The following is an 18,215-nucleotide window of genomic DNA, read 5'->3' as shown; positions in this document are numbered from 1 at the left end:
GTGGGGCTCCCTGAGATCGTGAACTGAGCCAAAATCAAGTGTCAAAAGCTTACCTTACTGGACCACCCAGCTTCCCCTGAACTCTGAATTTCTTAGATTTTGTGGATGTGGGTCATACACCAAACACACCCTCCCAGCATTTTAGGTTTATAATTTGCATCATCCGAAACTGGTCATAAACGTTTATCCAAGAGTCAACACGTCAACAACGAATATAAAACAAATCATCCTACTTGTGCTCATTTTGTACTTTTTAAAAATTAATTCAGTGCATGAAACATGAGCAAATTAAGAGGGAATCAAGGCTCTTCAACATCTTTGCCAATTAAAAAAAAATAGTGCAAGAAAGTACAAGAAGTTTGTCAGTGTACCTCCCAAAACCCTTTGTCATTCTTTCTAAACCAACAGCATCATTATCCTGTCCAGACTCTGGGCAAAGCACTGTATTGGTATCATCTCATTTAATCCTTGCAAATAATAACTACAAGCGAGATGATGCTACTGCCTGCAGCTCAAATAAAGAAAAGACCAGGAAGAGGAGGAGAACATAATTTGTCCAAGGACAAAGAGCCAGTGCACGAGAGTGCTGGGATTGGATCTTGGAATCCAAGGTTCTTAATTAACCTGTACCACCCACAATACACTTTTGGCCCAAATGGCAAATGATTCTGTCTTCATGGAGAAGATGATGCATGGCCCTTTCTGGATGGGACACAAAGAGTAAGCAAAGATGTGTTTAGTACAGGGTGAGAACTTTCCAAAGAAAGCCCAGGGGCAGTGTTCTGTTCCTACAATAAAGGTGATATGTGTGGTTTTATTTCTTCTCTTCCCCACTCACCCAGATGCAGTCCTCTTAGGGATCATGAAAATAGAGAAATTCACAGGGAAATCCCCAAACGGACTCTACTTCCACCACGAATGCACTGCAAACACGCCTACATCCACTGGCCACTGTCCGCGGAGAGGAGTCACCCCGACTCCCACAGACGTGCCCCGTGTACATTACCTGGAAAACAGGTACATTCAGAATGAACAAGAGGCTTGGATGGAGGACAGCTGGGGGGCAGGGAGGGAAATCTGTAGTGAGGGTGTTCAGGGAAGACCCATCCAAGAAGTTGATATTTGAACTGAGCAAGAAAAAAGGAGGGAGTGAGCCTGTGAACCACAAAAATCGTTCTGGGTGGAGAACACCATGGCTCAGGGGCGACAGAGATTATATGGACTCTAAACATGGCAGTGGTGTCTCAACTGAATGTCTGAAACCATCTGCAGCAAAAGCCCAAAGCTTCCAAGAGTCTCCTGAACATCTTCGAGACACGATTTCCAGAGAGTCATCCGCCACTCAACAAATGGCCATCATCCAGTCGCTGCCACCACCCACAGTCTTCCAGACACACAGCCCATGGGGCCATCTGCGGACATAGCCGCCATCTCTGACACAGTCACACAGCAGCTTCTGTGAGCAGATGACACTGCGTTCAGAAGGCTGTTACCAAGAAGATGGGTGGGGGAGACAGGGGCCTCCGTGCAGACTCAGCACAGATGCGGGGCCCGGGACGAGGCAGGGCGAGATCGACATCACGGAGCATCAGCCTGCATGAGCGAAACCCTACAGAGTTTCAGATTATCATCAGCAATACCAACTTGAAAGCCGTTAGTGAATTCTGCTTGCGAGGCAGGCCCACTGTCTGCGTAAGTAAAAAAAAAAAAAAGGGAACACAAAAAGAACTGCACACCTCTCAGGGGAAATGGTCAAAAAGGGACCCAGAGATCTAAGTTCAGTTAGCAGGGCCGTCGAGCAGAACACATGGCCACAGCGTCCTTGAAGACAGGCATCAAAGCCGCCTCCCAAGGCTCTACTTGAACTTGGAAGAGAATCCTGGGTTGGAAGCAACGGACTGTGAAATACTGCTTGTCTCCGCGTGAGACAGCGACCAATGAACCAGCCACAGGACAGTAAAAACTCCTCAAAGACCGGGATTTCCAGCGCATCACCTGGGCTGTGCAGCGTAGTGGCGTTCTATCACCCCCCGGAAGCTGGCCTAAATTCTTCGTAAGCATCACCTCACTAACGTTTCACAGGGAGCTAGCTTCTGTTTGTATCCCCGGCTCCCAGACGAGGAGACAGTGGCCCAGAGAGGTTAAGTAACTTGCCCAATGTCACTCAGCCAGTAAGTGGAAAAGGTAGAACCTGCTTCTCAGCTGATGTAACTTCCAAGCAGACATTCTTAAGCACACGGCTGCCCTGTATCCATGGCAGGCATTCGGTAACGTGTGTGGATGCAGCAACTACCATGACCAGCGAGCATCTATCATAGGCTGGTGCAGGCACAGGGAATGAAGCACAGGGAATCTCATTCTACTCCTACAATGAGATGGAAATTGTCACAAGAGTAACATGAGGCCAATCTGAATTAGAAAAATTGGGCAGGGGTCTTGTGTTCCCCAATACCCAAGCTTAAGTTTTCAGCGGAGATGCAGGGGTCGACAAGCCACAGAGATGCAGGGTAGATAGTGTTGTCCAGTCTCTGGGGGACAATGCAAAGCCATCAGCAACGTCCCCTGCACATACTGGCGTGAAAAGAATTGGGTATATAAGGCTGCGAGGACCTCAGGCTGGTACTCAAGCTTTCACAAAAGCTTGTATGCAAAGGACAGAAAATTCATTAGAAAATTCTCGAGCTTAAATTTTGGTTGCTAGCTCTCTTGGAAAAGAAACGTATTCCTCAGATTTGCCACGGCGCTTTCAGTAGGAATACCATGGTCCTAAAATATTTACTGAGCTATGTATCCCCACTGAAAAAATCAAAGAAACCGAAATTCAAACATGTGAAATTCAAATTAGAGATTATACACACAAGTCAATGGAAGACAGAAGACATTCACTGAAAACGTGTAAGAAAAATTCATATCATAATTTTGTGTAAGTAATTATAACTGCAGCTCCGGAACCATTTACTTTTTCTTCCTTACTACTAGAATGTGGAATTTATCTGGACATCAAATTTCTCAAGTCTGAGGATACACTTCCAAGATGCTCTTATGTTAGGGATTACTAAAAGGATATAAGTAGGTAGAAGTCATTAAGACCACAGGGAAAATTCTTTAAAGAGGTCTGCCTCAGCTGGGAGGACTACTCTTTTTGTTCCTTACACTCCTGCCTCTTTCTTCAGGATGAAGAGGCAATGGCTGGAGAGCCAGCAGCCATAATGGGACCTTGAAAACAGAACAGCATTTGAACAGGCGGGCAGAGAAAAAAGACGGAAAGCACAAACTGCTCTCCCCCAAACACCTTTGAGCAGAAAGAATATGCAACTCATTTTTTAAAAACTTGTACAGTTGCATCTGTTACTAGAAAACAATTCTTAAATTATATCACAATATGAAAACATGTCTTATTTTTTTCTGAAAGAAAAAAAAATCAGGAAACTCATGAATTGGGATTCTCATTACTCCTCTATTCACCATGCTGTTTGTTTAAGTATGACTTCCCTTCTTAATTACTACCACCAGCCCAGGAAGCATATTTGCTGAACCTGTCTCTATGTTTTGACATGCAACACTTGTGAAATTCAAACATACTTGTAGACATCCAAAGCATTATTATTTATTAAGGACTATATTAAAGGTGGAAGATCTTAAAAACACTTTCAGAATCTGATGATTAAAGGAAATTTAATCATTCTTCATTGGCATTTGATCTTTACCCTGCCATAATCTACTCATATATCCCTTCATCATATTTGATACTAAGGAGACATTTCAACAGCTTGTCCATCAACTGCAAAGTGGAAGGAACCTACAAAAAAACCACATTACTTAGAAAATAAAAGAGCTTCCCCCCAACACTCATTTAGCTCATGAAAGCCCAATATGATTAAAAGGGTGAAGAAGGCAGACTCCACGAGGCGAACCAGAATGAGTGTAGAGAGCCATCTATTACATTTGTAAGGAGTTTCGAAATTTTCAAAGTGCTTTCGTATACATTATATCCTGTTTCATCCTTAAAACTACACCCTGCGTGGTAGTCAGGGCAGGGATTTTTTTTTTTTTTTTTTTAATGCTCATTTCTTCTTGATAAATGGTTTGCTCGAGATCAGAGAGACTGCTACCCAGTGAGATACCTTCTTTATCCTCTTTACCCTCTTTGATGCTTAGCTTAAGGGTCAGCCAACTATGGCCTCCAGGCCAAATATGGCCCACTGACTGTGTTTTGTAGTTTCATTGGACCAGTCACACCCATTTGTTTACATATTGTCGCTGGCTGATTTTGTGCTACATCAGCAGAGTTGACCACAAAGTTGCACCCGCAACTCTACGGCCCAGGAACCTGACAATACGTACCATCTGGCTGTTTCAAAGACAAAATAATCTAATGCAGACCCTGCGTTAGATCATGATCTCAGCTATAGATCCTATTCTTGAAAGCCATGAAGCTAGTGTAGAGGACGATACACCTGCTCCCGCTGGCTTTGGAAGTCCTGCTCGGTAATGAGGCATTCCACTACCTTCTGAGGAATTACTAAATCGGCTGCGGGGTCACCTGCAAAGGTGGGTCGCGCTTTTCAAGTGGGACATAGTACTCATGTTTGTTTGCCACTTACCCTGAACTTTTATCGTGTCTCACAGCCATAAAAAGCCTGGGGGTCACTGGTTGGAGGCACGCATGATGCCACAGGACTGCAACACACGGAGGGACACTGAAAGCACAGAGAAGAGAAGAGGTTAATGAGAGAGGCCGATGGCGAATCTTCAGAAGCAAGGCATTCACAGGAGTCCCAGGTCTTCCTTGTGGACCCATGACTTTGACATTCAACGTGCCATCACATAGCCAAGCATCTCTTTTGCCTCTTCCCTCATAGAGTCAGCATTTCATTAGTTCACACCCTGCGTTAGACAACACTGTATGAAAAGGAAGGGCAAGATGATTCCTGAGTCCCAGCAAGGATTTCACTGGGTTGTATTCTTTTAGTCTCTCCCAGTACATCCAGTAGAAATGACAAGAGAGAACACATGTATGTGCACACACATGCACATGTGTACACGTGCACCTGCATATAAGCACCCTTTCTAAAAAAAAAAAAAAAGAAGAAGAAAGGACAAGTGATCTCTCCTGCTAGCCAAACCCCAGAATCTCCCTTGCCACATTCCCAAGCTCTCTTTCCAGATGCATTTCAAATACGGGAGGAGGCTGGGTTGCACCCGTCTTACAGAAGCAGGCAGCCCGCAGATGGGCACACGGGTGCGGGCTACGAGCTTTCGCAGCGCGGTTGGGTTCTTAGTAGAATACCAACCAAGTCCAATTCCACGTAAGATGAAATTGCTGACAGGTAAGTCAACTCCTCCTCGAGCAGTTTCAGAAAGATTTTGTGACTAGCAGTCAGTAGCGAGGTTTTGCAGGCCAGGCCTTTTCTGCCTAGATCCTGGGGGTGATAATGTCACCCATGCACGTCCGCCGAGGACAGGAGGGACTCTGTGACATGGGGAAACGGAACTCCAGAATGAGTAGCAAGCCTGAGCCCTCTGGGGCGCACGTGTGCTGGTCTCCCTCAACAGTGAACTAGGGCAAAAATCCACGAACGACGCGTCTTCTGAATCTAATCAGAGAAGTTGAAACTGAAAAGAAGATGTATGAAGTTTTATGATTTGAATAGTCACGTCATATCTCCGGAAACTATGTGGGTTGTCTGTCTCCCAGAGCTCAGAAGAGAGTTCAGGGGTGGCGCTCCCAGGGAGTGCCTCTTCTTGATAAGAGAGGAACTCAGGCCAGATTGGTCCACATTATGTTTTCTAGGTATGAGTCGTCGGCGCAGAGTGTAAAGCGTTTGCCAAATATACTAAGGCTCGAGAACCTTCCTTCTTCTACAAGTTGAACACGCTGCGCTAGCATCATCCCTCCGCAACAAGGCAGCTTATGAGGAGGCTAAGAATGAATCAAAAATATTTTTAAAGATAATTTCAGTTGGCAAAGGCTGTAATCGTTCAAACTTAATTGGTGAACTCATTAATGGGCAACTGCCACCACAAGAAAGAGGGCCATTGTCACCGACTTATCAGAGCAATGAGATAACGAAGTTAATTATATTGTTTTCAATGGGTTTACACTTGCTTCCTTTGAAAGTCTACATTTTCCAAACATTTGTTCTGACACTCCATGTGTTTGCTCCTCTTAAAAAAAAAAAAAATCAGCCGTGGGCTCCTCAAGGAAAAGTCGGCAGATCACAAGCCCTAACATCAGGGCAGAGCAATTGGAAAACTTTTCTCCCCTTTATTATCTACTTGTAAAATGTTATAAGCCTGTAAACTAGTTAATTTATGAGCCGTGTTAATAATTTGCTCACACTTGATCGCAGGTTTCGCAAACACCGGTTCCAGGGATGCGGGAGGGTAATTTGTAGGTCCGGTTTCTCTCCTAAGGGGACACTAACTAATTTGACACAGGAACATGACATTGATGGTGGGGCACATTAATGACCATACTCCAAGACGTGGCTGTCAGCCTGTCGTTCCAGTGAGAAGCAGCTTGCTTTCGCTGCTGCTCAGTGCACGACGCTCGACTAATTATTCAGACAGCGACATTAATGAGAACCCGTGTGTTTATTTTCAACATACTAACCAGCGCTTAGCTTCCATTTGTCTGATATGGTCACCGATAAAGTGTGTCTCATGAATAGTAAATTTGAACTCTAATAAAACAAAGAAGCGCTGGGGAAAAAATAAGGAACAGCTGATTAAAAAACTAGCCGTGTCTACTCAACTTGCTTTCTGCCTCAAATACCGTCAAGGACAAAGTGACAGGTAACAGGAAATGCCAGAAGTAGCAAGAAAACTAAAAGAAATATTTTTAATCACATATGTCCATGTACAATCTTGATTTGTGACCCATGGCCACTGGATCACAGTATGGATGAGAGAAACTACTATCTCAAAGAAATTTCACTAAGTTTAGAATACTGGACAGATTTTTTTTTTTTAAGTTATTTCTCCATGGAATGGCCAAAACGTTCCTTTGCTTTAATGTGCTTTATTCAACATAAGAAAAGTTGGATCCTTGTGAAACTACCTCAAATATGATCTTCACAAACATCACTAAATGTAACCTACGTTTTTATTTTTCCTAAATCTATTGTAAAACCCTACTACTGAGGGTTTTTTCCAAAAGTGTTCTTCAATATCCTCTTATACATCATATTTCTAGTCTACTAAACCTTGCAATCAAGTTCTTTCTACTTTAAATTAAATTTCTATTTTGGTATGATAAATTCTGTCCTTCATTTTATGGTGATTATAATCCTAAAATATTCATATAATCATAATTTAAAATGAGTAACTTTAAAAAAAGGTACACTTACATCTACTAGAGGTACTCAAAAATTGAAAACACTCCTGATGTGGTTCATTGTAAAATGTACACTTTGAATTAAGTAACAGTGGTAGTATTTCAACAAAAGTTCTCTCCGGCATCATAAGCAATTCAACTCAATACGGAGTATGACTTCTGATTTTACAGAATAGCAAAGGAAGTAGGAGTCCACTGTAGATCACTTTGGGAATGAAAAAGTCATCACAAGTAACATTTCTTAAGTATGCCTTTCTAAACTTAGAATAAATTTGCAATTTTAGAATGCCAAAATTACATAAATGGCATGTAACATGTAGGAAGTAGATCAGATCCCGGGCTAATTTTTTAAAGTACTTTTGACAAGTTTACAGATTAATTCTCTCAAATGAGCATGACTCTTTCCAAATGATGCTCTTTCCATGGGCACCCGTTACAGGTTCTCGGATTATTGGTATTTGTACAGTTTATTTACAGTAAGCATTCATCCTCCATAATAAGCTAAAAAGATAGGGTTCGGTGTGTGGCAGAGACCATCCAGATGCCCATCAAATTACTTTCTCCTTTCTAGATGCAGAGATGGGATAGTACTTCCCAGCTCCCCTCACCATTAGGCAGGGCCTTATGCCCGAGTTCTGGTGAAATAGAACAAAAGTGGGAATGATCCTTTCATTCTGACCCTGAAGCTTCCTGAACACCACGAATGTCCTCTCTCTTCCCTTGACGTCCAGTGGAGAGCTCCCTGCTCCTGCGGATGGTGGACTCAGGGAATCTGGAATATGCCAAGGTCCGTGAAACACAATGAGTGTGAGAGCCACCAGCCCTGGTCCTCAACAAGGTTGAGCTTCCTAAGAAATAAAACTGTACCTGGTTAAGGCTCTGACATTCAGGTCTGTTTGCTGTAACCTCCAATATCTCTTAATCGAATAAAGAGATCTTTCTAATTTCTCCCTAATTAGATCTTTCTAAATTCTCCCAAAGTTATCCTTGAATCTCCAGGCTACCAGGCCTAAACAGAAGCACTGTAAATTTGGGGAAATCCTACCTGTGATTATTTGCTCCTCTAATTAAGCTAGGGATAGAAAATGCATCAGGTGTAGCTTTCGTTACTTAAGATCTTTACAGCCCTGAGGGGAGGTCTGATTCCCATTTGATGGATGAAAACACTAAGCCTGCAAGAAATGCAGTATAAGCAAGTAGTGCAAATGTATACTCAACTGACATTTCCCTAATTGAATGCCTCTTACCTTTTATTATCTAAATCTTACAGAAAATTCTTATTTCTAAAGCAAACATTTGCGGCTCTAGCTTATAAAAGAAAAAATTCTATGACACTCTCCAAAATTAAATAGAACACTTTTAATAAAATATATGAGGGGAAAGTGTCAAGTTACAATACAATTGGCAAAATGTCAGAAACTTCCGTAGAAGTTTTGAAAAGCAAGCAACAAAGGGGATGTGTCTCAGATATTCCTGGTGATTAAAAAAAAAAAAAAATACATACTGCTATGCTGAGAAAATATTGTTTAGTAATGAACATTTTACGTATTTTTACATTCTTACTGTGATAGTAGTTAACTATACCTGTAAGGCACTTTGCCATACTTTAGTCATACTTTAGAATAAGGATAGACCAACTTTTTCATAAATGGCCAGACAATGAATATTTTAAACCGTGTTGCTGTAAGTTGTCTATTACAACTAGTTAACCATGCCCTTGTAGGAAGAAAGTAACCACGGGCAATAAGTAAACTAATGGGTATCTTGTCCAGATAAAACTTTATTTACAAAAGCATGTAGGGGGCCAGAGGACCACATCTTGCCAACTTCCGTTCTAGAAAGCTGACTGGGTTGCAGGGTTGCATGTTGACACGTAACATTATTATTTCTCCTATGTAAAATAACGGGGAAAAAATGAGAAAGTTAGCACTTTCACCCAGGATATCTAATGGCCACCCAGGATTACTGATGTTCAGGAGAGAGAGAACATTCTCTTCTTTGCCCAAGGTTCAAGAGATAAATAGATAGATGGCAGCACTCCATATGAGTTCTAACCCCACTGTCCCATTCTTTCCCTAAGTCATGTATTGCCTGATTCATGGGCTCATTGCCCATACAAAGCACTCATAGGCATCCCATGCCGTCTGAACAGAATGCAAGCACTTTTGTAACAAGAAGAGAAAGCTGATGGTTTTGTTCAGCTAGCACTGTCCAGTCTCTGCATTAAGCTAATGTGGGCAAGTTACTTTAAAGGGACCTTCTATTAAGGACTTCCTAAAAGAAAGCAAAATAAATAACATGGAGGCTCTAAATGTTGCTAGGAGAATGAGTGCTAGAAGCAAAAAATGACAACCTCTAAAAGTTTCCAAATTAGGCATGAAGACTCCCCAAATTAGAATCAAAAGGTTTCCTGGTTTTGGAGGATGTGCTTTTGTTAACCAATTTCAGGGAGCTATGTGTCCAATAATAGAAAATGCCAGAGATAATGTGTCAAATGCATTCCCTTATTATTCTTAAGAATGTAAAGTTGTAACAAGGTTTTAGTTCACCTCTTTTTTTTTTTTTTTTTGCATGACACAATTCAGAGACACACACTGAGATGTTTTTAAAAAATCTCAGTTCCCCATTAATGTTATTTCAACAGTTAAGTATACAAAATGGTTTCTGATGTAAAATGGATAAATTTTATGACTCTGTTTTACCTCAATGTCAATCACTACAGAACAAGAGCAGGTAAATGATAGTCCAGTCTGACAAAGGAATATTTCAGAGTCATTAAAAACGATACTGGGAACAGGAAAATAAGTGCAAATGCTTGTTAGAATGTTACATGAAATAAACAAGACACAAAAATTCTATCTATACTAGACTCTCAACTGCATGAAAATGCGTGTCAATAATGAACAGGAAAAAATAGTAAAATTAGCAGTTTTGCCCTGGAGGAAATGGGACTAGGTGATATTTTCCTTCAGAATCTTTGTACATTCAATATTCTAAAACAAGTAATATCTAAAATATCGGTTACACAATCTAAGAGTTATCTGAACTTCAAAAAGAAAAAGAAATTTGTTGTACATTTATACTCATTTATCAATGGCTTCTGACTGCCTTGTTTTTAGACCAGAAACATCTTGAGAGGAGACATCTGTGCTACCTCTCACGTCCCAACCACGGTGTTTACAGGATCTTACACAATCAATTAACATTCTTTGAGCCAAGTGAATAGACCACCTTACTTTTTATTTTTTTACAAGTCTTTGCAATGGGATTCCACAAATAAATTCAATTTTTATACTTCAAGCCTTTAAAAAATATAAATTATTTTGTTTAAAGAGGTTGAGTGCTTCTGGATTATAGCTGTCAATAAATTGCTTGCTACAAAATTATACTTTATCCCCTCTCCTTTTTCCATGATGGCACACAATAATTTGTCTTTTAATAACTTAAAATAATTCTGAGTCATTTGCTCATTAAAAACAAAATACATCTTGATCACAAAGCTTGGCATTTCATAAATATTTACCCCCAAAGCCCTGCCTGCTTTGAAGCTGGGATGTAAGCTCCTGATTGACAAGTAACTTCTGTGCACAAAGAGGGAGGAGACCTCTCTCTCATGTCAGCTGGGAGAAGAGCGCCATGCTGTCTTCACACTCACTCTCCTGTGGAGGCTCTCTCCCAACAGCCAAAAAACACATGGCAAATGGGATCATCATTCACTGTTTTCCTTCTCTCCATCCATCTCTCTCTCAGAGAGAAAGACACACACACACACACACACACACACACACACACACAATATGTGCATGCCTATCTACCCAGCACACACTCCCTGCCTGGACACTTTGAATGGCTCCCCTGTACTCTAAGGGTAAAAATGAAAAACCTTCCCTTGGCCCTTACAAGCCCTCAAAATCCAGCTGTGGCAGATCTCTCTGCTGGTCCAACCAAGCTTCTCACTAAGCTGGAAGCATGGCAGGAGGGGAGACTGAGGACAGGAATGATTTCAGCTCTTTTTTGGAGAACCACCATGGTCAGCAAGACAATGGGAGAAGAAACATATCTTTAAAAAAAAAAAAAAAAAAAGAGCATCATAAAGTAAACACTTCATTATCTTTTTCCTTCACTTACTGTATCACTCCCCTATCATCCTCTGGACAAAACTGAGATTAGTATACACACACACACACACACACACAAACTTAAGTCATAAAAAGCAACTTTAGTTTTCTCGTTAACACCTAACACTTTTCCCGTGGGTCCTCTGCAAGTGCTTTAAAATGGTGAGTAGGAAGGAAGGGTTTAGTTAGTCCTTACCATAGGTGAACTCTTCTCTCCAAACCTATTACCTCCAGGGGTAGAAGAGAAAACTAGGGTCAATCACAGGTCACGGACAGGCTCTGCCATACAAAAGTCAACTGTGTGTCATCAGACTACTTTGCCACTTGGGGTCGAAGATTTCACCTGATGGTGGAGGGAACGCATGCTACAGTGCAGCTCGTCAACAAATCGCCCTGCCCAACCCCAAAGGAAAATGGGCTCTTAGCTGAGACTTCAATGAAAGACATTGGGGCACCTGGGTGGCTCAGTGGGTTAAGCCTCTTCCTTCGGCTCAGGGTCCTGGGATCAAGTCCTACATCGGGCTCTCTGCTCAGCGGGGAGTCTGCTTCCTCCTCTCTCTCTGCCTGCCTCTCTGCCTACTTGTGATCTCTGTCTGTCAAAAATAAATAAACTCTTTTAAAAAATCAAATCAAATCAAACAAATGAGAAATATTCTCCTCATGACATACAAAAATGAAGGGCCTCTGAGGGCTATCGCACTTCTCAGCATCTGGGAGAAGAAGGGTATTTATCGATGAGCAGGTTACAAGAACAGAAGGTGCTATGCTTCCTTTTGATCAAACCCAGAGGCTAAAACCAAAGTAAGCTGTTGTCGGGGACAACTACACGATAACTAATTCCATTTCATTTTCTTCTTCCTGGGAACACGGACAGATCCCACTGTCCAATTTCCCTGGCCCAGACTGATTTCTGGTCAAAGGGATGTGACCAGAAGCAAGGCGTTACCCACGTACACGCATTCAAATCATCACTGGCGCTCCCTGTTCCTCTGCCTCCAAGACTGTGAGTCCCTTCCTTGGTCCCTGTAGCAGGCACAAGATGGCGGAGGCAGAGACCAGGCACAGACAGGAAAGGAGTACAAGGCACACCTTTATGATGTTAAGCCACCAAAATCTGTGTGTTGTTAGACATGGAAGCCAGCGTCACACATCCTGACTGGGACAGTTCACACTTTGTTGCAGCCCTCCTTAGAGTTGACTGTAAATACATACTTAGTGTTGGCTTTGTCTCCACGTCTCCCATCTTGATCCCATCCGACCATGCCTTACATGGATGACCTTCTCTTAGAAAAGACCCACCACCTTGCCTCCCAAAAATCTATTGTTAATAAACAGTCACAGGTAATTATCAGTGACGAGGGAAAGCGTTCACTTGACAGTTACTTTTTCAGGACTTTCTATGGGCCAAACGCTATGCTTGAGGCTGTAACATAGTCTGGAATGGAGATCGGGAAGGTCTCCATTTCCAAGAGGCCCGCAGTCAGCTAGGAAGCCAATGTAAGTGCGTGGGAATAACTTACCATACAAATCCGACCTAAGCACAGGAGGTCAGAAAAGCCTTCAGGGCAAAAATGACCTATAAGCTGAAGACACTAAAGGCAAGCAGGCCTTAGCCAGGCAGACAGGACTAGATGGAGAATGAGAAGATTCCCCAAAGGAAGATTCTCCAAAGGCACTCTTGGTCAACATACACATGAGCAAGCACAAACACCGGGCCCTGAAACAATCTTGTTTCTCCAATGACTTTAAAAACATAACCTGGGCGTAACAGGGCTTCCAGACCAAAAACAAGGCCAAATATATTGAGTAATTCAGAAATAAAAGAATATTATTACCCTCTGCTAGGTGTCTCAATGGTGTAACTTAATACAAAACACTTGTTTTTCTACCACTGACAGGGAGGAAGGAGAAGGATTATTCACCCTGAAATTGCTTTTCTAACTGGTCTGAGAAAATAGGAACAAGAGAAACGAGGCAGCCTCTGTTCAGAGACCACAGCACTACTCCTTCTTAAAAATCCAACCACCTCCTCCATTAGAAATATCCCCCCAGAAAACCAAAGTGGGTTTTGTTTATTCTTTAGCTCCATAAACCCATGAGGAAAGAGTGCTAGAATAGGGTCCAAGGACCCAAGTTCTTGTTACCCTGGATGACCACTTAGCTGCACGCCTTTCCTGGGTCCCGTCTTCTGTAGACTGCCAACAATGAGTCTGGAGAACCGGAAAGTCCTTTGCTGCACCAATATCCAGACTCAAGTCCTCATCAGAATCCCCCGGAAGGCTCGTTCTAATAGGACTGCTGGGCCCTCATCATGAGTTCCTGAGTCACTGAGGCCAGGACCAGCTGAGTCTGTCTCCAGTGTGGTCTCTACCAAGGGGACCAGGGCTTTACCCTCTCTCCCAAGGAAGTCTACTCCCCAAGAAATACTTGGAGCTTTGCAATCTGGTCTCCAGCAGCTGCCCTGCCTCAGAAGTGACTCTCTTCCAGGGCTCTGCCATCAGTCTGAGAATAGGGCTCAGCCCTCTGCACTCTCCTCGGCTTATACCTCCAGCCTCTCCCGTGCCCTCCCCTCCCATCCGGCTCCATCCCCTCCGGCCCCAGCCAGCCATGCTGCTCTTCCCCTCCCATACCAGGCTCTATATTCCCAGCTCTGGGACTTGGTCCTCAGTACTGCTTCTATGTGGACAGTTCTCCCCGCAAGCCCTTTGTATGTGATCATTCTCAACTCCTAGATCCTATGTCTGATGCCTTTCCTGATCCGATTAAGTGGTCTCCCCCCCACCCCACTCCCGCCCCCAAGGCATGAGCGGTGTAAGATTTCCCTAACCCATGCTGCTCATCATAGGGACAAGTACTGCTCCCTCTACTTGAAGGGAAACTCCATGAAAGCAGGAATCTGTTCTGCGTCCTTCCTCAAGACACACCCAGCCCCCTCGCCAAAGAATGTTGCACAGCAGGGGCTCCAGGAGATTTGTTGGATGCACCAAGGACTAAATCAAATTATCCTTTGCTTAGAAAAGAAAGGGAAAAAAATTAAGGAGAAAGTAAAACCAGAGTAACTCTGAGCAGCTACACAATGAGCTGCAGAGCCCAGACTAAGCTGAAATGCATGAGACAAACTGAAGTTGCAGGAATAAGGCATCTGTGCCAGCACTGCAGGCATCAGGAGGTGCGGTGGATAGAGGTGTAGGAGATGCTCGAGCAGCTCAAATCACCCCTAGGGACGCCCACCCGGTCTCCACCATGCCACGCCGCGTCATTTCTGCAAGTTGTATCCATAACCCTGGACGTTTTGAACTTCTTTTTAATGTCACCCCCCCATCCTGCGGCCAGGTGCAAGGGGAGCGTAGGTACTGAAGGTTTTTTTTTTTTTGGTTTTTTTTTTTTTGCAAGCTGAGCTCCCCTACCCTGGATGACTCCGAAAAACCACTTGTAAGTAGTGTATGTTAACCACAGTTCGTCATTTTGTCACAGGTGTTTGACTAAAAAGAGGACAAAGCCTTTTAAGAGAGTCCGCCTCTATTATGTCATTGTGTACATTTTGCACCACACCTAAAAGCTCACAAAATCCTTTCCTTCTACACCATGGCAACCAGAAGAGGTAACGCTGCATAATTTTGCTAGGGGCATCCTATATGCTCCAGAATGTTCGCGCCTTTACAGAAAAAAACATGTTAAAGTCAAATTTTAACACAACTTGTCATAAAAGCCGACACTAGTACACTCGAGAGGAAATCAAATGACAGGAGTTGTACCTGGCAGTTCAACAGAATACAGGATAAATACTCTTCCGAGCGCAGCCAAAGCCCTGGTTAAAAGTTCAAACAAGGGAGATGCGGCGAATGAATATTCAAAGTGCACCATCCCAAACGACTTTTCCATAATTATTTTTAAAAATTCATTAAAATGCACTAAACTTCGTAGCAGCCTGGTGGGGTGAAATCCGTGCCAATGCTAGTTCCGACACTAATTTACTGATGGTGTGGTCTTGGAAAAGTCACTCCCCCTCTCCGAAACCCACAAGGAGATGTCTGATGCATTCGATTATTTCAAAAGGTCCTTCCAGTCCACATACTCTCAGAGTCTGTGAAGGTTTCTGGGCTTGCATCTGGGGTGGGACAGACACAAAGAAAAGGGGACGCTTACCTCTACCCGGCTCATAAGAAAACAAACACGTGGGAACTGCCATCCTTTATGGAAAGCTAAGGCGGAGGGTGGCTCCCCTCTGGTTTATTGTATCTGTTCAAATAAAGTTATGTTTCCATGTACTGCAGGAGGGTGAGTTGATGTAGTAATTACCTGTTACTCTTGACAAGTAAGGTAATTAATGTAGCAAAATACCATTGCAATGTGTGTAAATTTAGACCACCATAATTAAAGCACCCGTCTGTTCAACAAACTGTTCAATTAAGAAAAAATATTGATGGTGTACATTTTTTGAAATTAGAAAACGTATGGAATGAATGAATCTCCCTTGGTTGACATCCATTTCTAGAATGCTTTCTCAGCAGGGAGCATCCTTAAAGGGTTCTAATGGAGTAACTTCCACTAAAACACAGAAGTATTTCTGTACACACACGATTAAGACAAGACTCTCTCCTGTAAGTATTTATTTAGGATTCTCGTGCTATAAAAACTGTTGGAAAACAAGCTCAAGGAGTCCCTGAACCCTAAAGCCATAGCAAGTAGCCAAAACAGCTGCAAAAATCACGATTGTTCAACTATCCAAGGAACAAGGCTGTTCTCGAGTATCACCGTTTGAAAGTAGCATCATCCACTTGCCAATTTTAAAGAGCTGGAAGCACCGAACAGGCCAAGGGCAAATAAAATCATTGCAAAGCCCTTGGTGCTCCCTGAACAGAGAGACCAGGGCATCGAAATTGGCTTTGTTGTGCTGTTCTCTGGTTCCTGGCCGTGCCTACCAGTCATCATCAGACACAAAGGTTAACACGTGGAACCAAGGCTACTTGGTCCTTCACTTGAAGCAAAATTTATCTCCTTGCTAATCTGCTTTTGGAAAAACTCGAGCCATGACAAGTGAAACGCACCCCCTTCCCCCCAAAATAAAACCAGACCCGCCGTAAGACTGAGAGAAAAAGAATCCAACGGTGACCAGATCAGGGGAAAGCAGTTACCTCTATATGTGCTCACAGTGGAGAGGAAAAAAGGAAAAGCTCCCTGTTATCTACGAGGGTAGCAGAAGCAGGAAATGGAAGCAGGGGATGGGGGTGGGGTGGGGTGGGGGCCTCCCAGCTCACTCCAAGGAGGGTATCCCAAGGGTTTTTTCTCTTAATTCTTCTATGGAGATATACTTGGAGGAAGACACAACAAGGTGGCCTGAGTAGAGAAACAGCTGGAACTTGGGCAGACTAAACAGTGTGATACAGGGAAGAAATGGTATATGATTTCAGTGTCATTTAATGATGTATACACTGGTTCGGGGGTTTGCTTTCACATTTTTGTAAATCTTATCTTACCCTGGGAGACTTAAACATCTAGAGAGAAGTAACTCAAAGGCATCTTCGAGGGAATTCTCAGCTTATCATAGCAAATTTAAGCCCTAATATCCGAGAACTTGGATGTATCCCCAAGTAAAGAATAAAAAGTACGAGGAGACATTCTAGACAGCAACATGGTGAGGAAATTAAACCATTTCTCCAACTAAAATACTCTGATTTCACACTTGGAAATAATACTGTCATTACAAGTACCAGGATGAAGAAATCACTTGCACTGGCTATTGATAAAAACAAGGCTAGAAGGTCCTTACAGGGAAGAGGAGTCTGTAAAAGCAGACTTAGAACTTACACTACATAGTGGTACTAAAGCATTAACATTTAAAAACGAGCATTTTGGGCACCTGGGTGGCTCAGTTGGTGAAGCGTCTGCCTTTGGCTCAGGTCATGATCCTGCGGTCCTGGGATCGAGTTCCATGGAGCCCCACGTCCATCCGGCTCCCTGCTCAGCAGGGAGTCTGCTTCACCCTCTCCCTCTGCCCCTTCCCCCATCCCCCATTCATGCTCTCTCTCTCTCCCTCAGTCAAACAAATACAGTTATTTCTTTTAAAATGAGCATTTTTCCTTCTTTTTTCACTCTCCTAGGTTGACAGGATGGTGAATCTGATTATGGTAGGGACAGGGGAAAAAGAGGGGGAGGGGACATGAATTGGAGATCTGATGCTGGATTCACAGACTGCAAACTAAAATTTCCTATTCTCAAATGCTGTGTGAACCATCCAAAGAACCAAAGAGCCAGTGTTCTGGCTCACTGGGTGAAATTTATGAAAGGTGAAATCTCCAGAGGCACTTGTTTCAAAGATTACATCAGGTGACATCCGATGGGCCATGTACTATTACAAAACATTACAAAACTATTTCATATTGATTCTGTTACGGCATCCTTACATACATGAAGTCCATTGTATAGACAAGTAAACTAAGGCCAGGAACAGCTAACTGGTATGGCAGAGATCCCAAAGCTACTGTACTAAACAACGGGTTCTCCTTTGAATGGGATAAATATGGCTCTTGGTCCCACTGCATCAGGTTCTGAAGAATATTTTAATATTTTCACTTTAGTTCTTACAGTTGTGACTCGTGTCTTAAAATGTGTGCCTTAGTATTACAGGCATACTGGTTAAATGTTCCAAAGCAATAGTAGTTTACGTTAAGTAATCACCCAAGTAGGGGAAAGACAAACCTGGTTCCAAATACTAGTTTAGCCATTTCGTAAAAATATCAACCAAAAATCTGTGGGCC

General features: G+C 42.9%; 1 protein-coding gene across 19 annotated transcripts in view; it reads right to left on the bottom strand.

Moving 5' to 3' along the window:
* The window catches only part of FOXP1 (forkhead box P1), a 495,436-nt gene that overhangs the window by 370,473 nt on the left and 106,748 nt on the right, over positions 1-18,215 (bottom strand). For all 19 annotated transcript variants that reach the window (XM_082698650.1, XM_082698622.1, XM_082698634.1 and 16 more), the window contains exon 2: positions 4,605-4,700. The gene's annotated coding sequence lies outside the window, so the exon portion shown is untranslated. The remainder of the gene's footprint in view (positions 1-4,604; positions 4,701-18,215) is intronic.

The sequence above is a fragment of the Mustela nivalis genome (genome assembly GCF_964662115.1).
Source record: "Mustela nivalis genome assembly, chromosome: 1".
In the NCBI taxonomy this organism is placed as follows: Eukaryota; Metazoa; Chordata; class Mammalia; order Carnivora; family Mustelidae; genus Mustela; species Mustela nivalis.
The sequence above is the reverse complement of the archived record's forward strand: the minus strand, read 5'-3'. Positions and strand labels throughout refer to the sequence as shown.